The sequence below is a fragment of the Muntiacus reevesi genome, chromosome 1 (genome assembly GCF_963930625.1).
Source record: "Muntiacus reevesi chromosome 1, mMunRee1.1, whole genome shotgun sequence".
In the NCBI taxonomy this organism is placed as follows: domain Eukaryota; kingdom Metazoa; phylum Chordata; class Mammalia; order Artiodactyla; family Cervidae; genus Muntiacus; species Muntiacus reevesi.
Genome location: NC_089249.1, coordinates 253,903,599 through 253,911,674, shown reverse-complemented (window position 1 = coordinate 253,911,674; position 8,076 = coordinate 253,903,599). Strand labels below are relative to the sequence as shown.

The 8,076-nt window shown below is 35.5% G+C and overlaps 1 pseudogene; it reads left to right on the top strand.

Moving 5' to 3' along the window:
- Positions 1-824: 824 nt before the first annotated feature.
- The window catches only part of LOC136158541 (mitochondrial adenyl nucleotide antiporter SLC25A23 pseudogene), a 33,075-nt pseudogene continuing 25,823 nt past the window's right edge, over positions 825-8,076 (top strand).

Genomic DNA, 8,076 nt, shown 5'->3' with positions numbered 1-8,076 from the left:
TGATAATATCACTTCCATGTTAGGCACTATTATCCTGGCTCCTATATGCATATTCAGTTTTGTAACACCTGATATGCTGTGTTCAGTACTCTTCCAATAAGACCATTCATTACACATGGGATGAAGTAACTGTCTAGGCTTTCTGCATCAAATACTACTTAACATTTGTTCATTATGTTCCATGTTTTGGACTCCAAGATCACCAAGCAATCTAGACATTCTCATGGAGAACTGTCTGCAGGGTGTGAATGTGCAGTACATGGACATTCACAGATTTGAATCTCCGTTCTTTTGTTCCCTGACCTCAAACACTTTATATCTAAATTTACTAATCACTAACATGGGGTTAATAAATTTAGATGGTCATAAAGTTGTTTTAAATATTAATTAAATAAAGCATTTTGTTCAATGATTGGCATATCTTAAAAATAGTAGCTGTTGTTTCTTTTACTAGAAGTATAGGAGTAACGGTACTGGTATTTCACAGGATTTGAGTATTTTTAGCCTATGACAGTGAGGTCTTGCGGCAAATGAGTAAAATGTTTCTAAGGTATGATTCAACTTTCCATGCTATTTGACTGCAGAAGGAGAAGAGACTGATAAGGCAAAAATGATGTGTGTCAGTTATCAATTTATTTAGTTGCTTAGCTTTGTTCCACAACTACTCTTCTTTGCACAATTCAGTTCGATCCTGTAAACATTTCTCCTTTAGCAGCTGGCCCAATTTTTGACTAATAGGCCTGGAGAGACACTGCAACATGAAGAGGCTTCTCTTCTTTTAATGTAACTAATACGCTGCTTTTTTGCCCCCCAGCCCCTAGTAGATGGAGTTGAGCAGCGCAGCCAATGGAGCGCTGTCTCCAGTGAGTTGTTCCAGCGTACTGTCAGGAAGTCTCCCAGTAAGTTTCAGCGGCAGCCCGGAAGGATGCTTCCCAGAAAACGTCAGTATCCTGGAGGGAGTCTTCACTGTTAGTGGTTCCAGCAGGCCAAAAGGATCCTAGGGACTCTAGTATGGCTTTTTGGTTTTATTTCATCTGCTGCCAGTTCTGACCCACAGCACCTCAGCAACCATTTCTGTCATCTAAAGGACCACAGTTACATCTCTTGGAATGAGGTTTGAACCTCAGCTTTGGGAGGATACAGGCCTCCTCCAGCTTGCTTCCTTCCTCAGATGCTCTCTCTTAGCATTTGAGGTAATAGCTGATCCATATATCTGCTTTTCCTACATTTTTGGGACTTTAGACCTCTTAGATAATAATTCCTTGTCACTGGTTAACAATTTTTATTTTTAGTACATTTTCCCTTTGTATTACTAGCTTGGTGCTTGTTACCTTACTGGACCCTAACTGACAGAGTACTTAGTATTCACAGGAGTGTCTCGATAGATATATCAAGAATAATTTATACCTATATCTGTACCTATATCTATAGTAATATCTCTGTCTGTTGTTTAGATCCACCTAGCATCCCTGTTCAGTTACTCTGGTAATGTTTATTTCACATCCTTGGAGAAACTAACTTCTTCCCAACATTTGTGGTCCTGGAGTAAATAAAAATCATAGTTCTCAGTCCCATCTTCTCCTCCCAAGTCCCAGTCTTCCCATCATGTGGGTAACATATGATGTAGACGAGATAAATCATAGTAGTTCATCTATATTGTTTCATTCTGAGATGTCTTCTGATCCAACTTAGGGTAATCATAGTTTGGATTTATTTATTTATTTATTTTTGGCTTAAGGGGAGAGACACGCTTCTCTTTTCTCTTATATTATCAAATCAAAAGATGTGAAATGCCTTTCTCTAACCTCTCCAGAAGTAAAATAAGACCCAAACCGAGAGAACTAGAGGAAAGCAAAAAAGAGCAAGTGAATTGTGAGAGAGCTTGAGAGAAAAAAAGGAAAAGAAAAGAGCCAGACTCTAGGCCAACAGCATTATTAAAAATCATGAGAAAAAGGAGGCAAGGATATACAATGGAAAAAAGACAATCTCTTTAACAAGTGGTGCTGGGAAAACTGGTCAACCACTTGTAAAAGAATGAAACTAGAACACTTTCTAACACCATACACAAAAATAAACTCAAAATGGATTAAAGATCTAAATGTAAGACCAGAAACTATAAAACTCCTAGAGGAGAACATAGGCAAAACACTCTCCGACATAAATCACAGCAAGATCTTCTATGACCCACCTCCCAGAATATTGGAAATAAAAGCAAAAATAAACAAATGGGACCTAATGAAAATTAAAAGCTTTTGCACAACAAAGGAAACTATAAGTAAGGTGAAAAGACAGCCCTCAGATTGGGAGAAAATAATAACAAATGAGGAAACAGACAAAGGATTAATCTCAAAAATATACAAGCAACTCCTGAAGCTCAATTCCAGAAAAATAAACGACCCAATCAAAAAATGGGCCAAAGAACTAAACAGACATTTCTCCAAAGAAGACATACAGATGGCTAACAAACACATGAAAAGATGCTCAACATCACTCATCATCAGAGAAATGCAAATCAAAACCACAATGAGGTACCATTACACGCCAGTCAGGATGGCTGCTATCCAAAAGTCTACAAGCAATAAATGCTGGAGAGGGTGTGGAGAAAAGGGAACCCTCTTACACTGTTGGTGGGAATGCAAACTAGTACAGCCACTATGGAAAACAGTGTGGAGATTTCTTAAAAAACTGGAAATAGAACTGCCATATGACCCAGCAATACCACTTCTAGGCATACACACTGAGGAATCCAGATCTGAAAGAGACACGTGCACCCCAATGTTCATCGCAGCACTGTTTATAATAGCCAGGACATGGAAGCAACCCAGATGCCCATCAGCAGATGAATGGATAAGGAAGCTGTGGTACATATACACCATGGAATATTACTCAGCCGTTAAAAAGAATTCATTTGAATCAGTTCTAATGAGATGGATGAAACTGGAGCCCATTATACAGAGTGAAGTAAGCCAGAAAGATAAAGAACATTACAGCATACTAACACATATATACGGAATTTAGATAGATGGTGGCGATAACCCTATATGCAAAACAGAAAAAGAGACACAGAAGTACAGAACAGACTTTTGAACTCTGGGGGAGAACGTGAGGGTGGGATGTTTTGAAAGAACAGCATGTATACTATCTATGGTGAAACGGACCACCAGCCCAGGTGGGATACATGAGTCAGGTGCTCGGGCCTGGTGCACTGGGAGGACCCTGAGGAGTCGGGTGGGGAGGGAGGTGGGAGGGGGGATCGGGATGGGGAATACGTGTAACTATATGGCTGATTCATGTCAATGTATGACAAAACCCACTGAAATGTTGTAAAGTGATTGGCCTCCAACTAATAAAATAATATTTAAAAAAAAAAAAAAAAAAAAAAAATCATGAATTTCCTGTCAGTTCTGACCTCAGGAATTACATTAGAATGAATCAACTGTTTGTTTTATTTCATTTTGTATGGTATTTGTGTTGTTGCGATAAAGGAGTCAGAACCAGTCCCACTGTCAATAAATTGAAATCATATGCTATCTCAATATCATGGTGATGTTAGTTTTATTTGAGCCTATATTTCATGGCCAATCAATGGTATTGAGAAAAAAAAAATCTTGGTATTCCATACAAAGAACTATATCCAAATGAAGTTTTCATAGCCAAACATTTGTATTTCTAGGTGCTTTTTTAATTTATTTACATTCATTGTGCAATATGAGAATCTTCTTGAAGGCATCTCTGAAAAACTAGCATCCACTTCTTGCTAGAATCCTTCCAGATAAAGGAGACTCTGGAGACCAAATAAGTTATTGAGGTTAGTTTTAAATACAGTTTTTTAAATAAATGAGGTCACTTTTCTCCAACTATTTTATCACTTCCAATTATTCACTATTTCTACCCCTTGTGCTATGTAGAAAAAGTACTATAAATAGCTTTTCAATTAAAAGTTGGATAGCTAAAGAACTCACTGAATATCATCAAAGTCTACTCAAAAGTTATCTACTTTCTACCTACCTAGATTCACCAACTTTTTATAGCTTTCCCAAAGCATTTTTAATTAAAAAATTAAATTCAACACCATTTTTGAGTTATAATTAGTGTATAATGAAATGCACAGATATAAATCACAGAGCTAGAATCATTTTGACAAATAAATTCATCCTTGTCCTATACCCAATAAAGATAGAGGACATTTCTATAACCTCAGTTACTTACTGCCTTTTGCAATTAATATTTATCATACTCAGAAAATACTATTCTAATTACTATCAGTGTAAGATATCAGTTTTCCCATATTTAAGCACAACATAATCCAATCATACTATTTAGATTCTGAATTCTTCCATTCAACATGACATTTTGGAGATCCATTCATGTTATTACATGCATGTATAATATTGCTAAGCAATATTTTATTATATGAATATATAGCACTTTTCTTATCCATTCTCCTGTTTGTGGACATTTTTTCATGCTACAGTTGTTCACTATTAGGGATAAACCTGCCTTGAACACTTTTGTATGAAAGTTTGGGGGCATTTTAATTTCATTTATCTTGGATAAATCCTCACAAATAAAAATTACTAGTTCATAGGAGAGATGTAATTTTAACTACATAAGAAACGTGCAAGTATTATATGAGAATTGTAGTTGCTCCACCTCCACAGAAAGATATCCATTCTGTTAAATACCTAGCAGTGTCTCATTGTAGTTTTAATTTGCATTTCACTAATGAGTAAGGCTGTTGAGAGTCTTGTAGGTGAATTTCCTCTTGTGCTAATTGTGTCTTCGAATCTTTTGTCAAGTTTTATTTGTTATTGGGCTGTTACCTTTATTATGTAATCATGAACCTCACTGTATATTCTAAATAATGCCTTTTGTCAGATACACCCATTGCCAATGTTTATCAGTATATAAATTTTATTTTCATTGTCTTGTGTTTGTGAGAAAATTACTTAAATTTTGGTAAAGAAATATTCATTTTCAGCATTTTTTAATGGCTAGTGCTTTTTGTGTACAGTCTAAGAAATCTTTTCCAGTCTTAAACATCGTTTTCAAAAGAAAAGATATTTTATGTTTGGGTCTATAATATATCTCAAATTAATTATTGTTTATGGAGCAATACAGGGGTTGAAGTTACTTATGTTTTACACATCTACCTAGTTTCAGGATGGTTTAGTGAAAGGACTGTATTTTCCACCATTAAGCTGTTTCGGTGTCTTTCTCAAAAAACAGTTGAGCGCTTTATTATAGATTTGTCTCTAGACTTTGTATCCTGCTTCATTTCATAAGCATGAGAGATATCATTGTGTTTCCACAGAAGGGGTTTTGTGCCCTTATCTACTCCTTGTCTTCACCAACAAGATGGCACAATAGCAGAAACCACAGGCGGTTTCAGGGGCATTACTGCAGAGAGAAATTGTGCTTCATTCCGCAGTTAAAAATTAGCATAAAATTAGCATAAATATTTACAGTGGTGAATAGAGAGAGTGATGTGATGTAGTGGAGATGGCTGATGTAGGAGCATGTCCAGGTAAAGATAGTTTAAAGCATTTCTATGCCTCCAACGAAGGACATGAGCTTGAGCAGTGAAAATGAGTTTGAGCAAAACTCGATGGATAAAAATTTGAACAAACTCCGGGAGTTGGTGATGGATAGGGAAGTCTGGCATGCTGCAGTCCATGGGGTCACAAAGAGTCGGACCTGACTGAGCGACTGAACTGACTGATGTGCCTCCAACAGAGCATTCAGGTGTTCCCATACTTCTCTAAGAGAGCCGAGGCAGCCGCTGAGGACAAAAGCCTGTAGTCCTGCAAAAGCCCCAGGAGCACTAACTGGAGAGTACAGTCATCACCCTGCTCATCAGACAAGGGAACAGATAGCTCAGATGAAACAGCTTAACAGACAACGACCTCCAAGTACCACATACCCCTTTCCAATAATGCCATGGCAACAGATACGCCTCCTAGACCTGAGACCCAACCAGGTAGAAATGGGAAGGTAGAGCTTCCATCATGGCTGAGCAGACTCTGAATTGACTGGATTATTCTTGAGTTCACAAAGATGATGGCATTTTCCTTTATGTTGATTTGTATTTTGCTTATAATAAATATGAACTTGAGAGTTAAAAAAAGAGCAAGGAGGTTCTGTTTTCTTTTAATAAAATTTACAATTTGAGAAATTCATGTTAGTTAAATGAAATTTCAATTTATAAATCTGGCATCTTTCATATAAAAATAGAAGTGCAGTATATAAAGAAAAAAATCAACGTGGAGTCAAAAGACTTTAACACAGTCTTAGTCTTGCTACTTTTTAGCTACGCACTGCCGGGGAAACACCTTTAAACTTTATTTTTAAAAAACTATATTTTTTAATTTTAACTTTATTTAAATTTTATTTTAAAAATTGCTTTTTTTAAAATATCAGAATTACTTATTAAATCTCTGGAATATACCAAGCACCCTGATATGCTACTTATAATACATGTAAAATTTAATTTATAAAGCAGCCCAGAGAGAGGTATCATGTTATTTCCATTTTATGAAGAGTAAGAAACATTAAACCTTTCATTGAAAGGCAAAATGGTAGTCACATTTCTGCCTCAGAAGGTTGTATGTGTCTCATTGTATGTGACAATGCATGTGAACATATTCCACACATCAAAAAGTCAAACCCTTGCTATCGTTATTATTATTTATATTCTCAGGGTTCTTCAAATTTATTTCTATTTCTCTTTTCTGGATTCATTACTCTACAATGCCCCTTAGCAGCAACTCCAATTCATTTGCTATCCTTTATACAAACCGCTTGCCTCATCTATATCCATACCTATGAATACAGTTTTTCCTTCACCTGGAATTAGAAAAACTTAAGCCCATTTGAACTCAGGTGGCCTCCTGTTTGAAAATGCAGCTAAAAACCAACCATGTCTAGAATCTCTTCTGTGAAGACCTCTACCCATCTCTATTTTGTATTTCTTGCTCTCTTTTGGCCTACGTGCATTTAGGATATAATCTATGTCTGCATTTCTCTAATCATCAAAACAGAAGAGAGATGTTTTAAACATAGTTTAAACACCCTATTTTATCTTTGGATTTCAACTATAAATATCAGTAGTGTTTGAATCATATAAGCTTATGCTCATATACATATGTATATGTATGTACATATATTTCCTTCCATTTCTACAATGCCTGTTGCTGTAGTTTCTAAGCATTCAATTACAATAATACTTTTTAATTAGCTTAATGCAATACTCTGTTAATTTAAAAGCATTCATGTAATACTGAACAATGAGGTTGTATTTTTAATTAACTATAAACTCCTTGAAGTTAGAGATTATCTCTTAAGTTTCTCTGTAGCTCACATTTACAGAGTAGTGTTAAGATTTACTGATTGACAAATTTTGGGTTTTAGTAAGATGTCAATCATAATACTAGCTAATAAGTAAAGCAAGCATATGTGCATTGTTTATTCTTTTTAATCTATGAAAAGTATGTGAGTATTCTAGTAGTATTCATTTGCTGCTATTTAATTTCAATTTTTTCTGAGTATGACTGATTTGTGAAGTCTATTTTTGTTCTTTCCTTTTTGTACTACTTAAGCAATAAGACATGACAGAATGTGCAATTATTCTGAGGGGTGGGGCTGTGCCCCTACTTGCATAGATTTTGGTTTACTCATGCTTTCAATTATGACAGATATGCAATTATTATGCAACTGTGTCTTGAAACCATCAAAATAGTCAGTTATTTATAAAAACAAGATAGAACCTACACATATGCATTTCCAAATTAAACTGCTGAGATATTTTCATTCCAACTTAACATTTGTATTTCTAAGTAATTATGAGCCTGCTCTCTGTAGAATAGATTTTTTAGACTATCCTACAGATCAGTATATTCATTATTATTTTGTTCATATTTCCCATATATTAAAAAATGTGGTTTATATTTGATTTTTGTTTAGTCACTAATTTGTGCCTATCTCTTTGCAATTCCATGCACTGCAGCATGCCAGGCTCCTCTGTCCATGGGATTTTCTAGATGAAAGTGTTGGTGTGGGTTGCCATTTCCTTCTCTA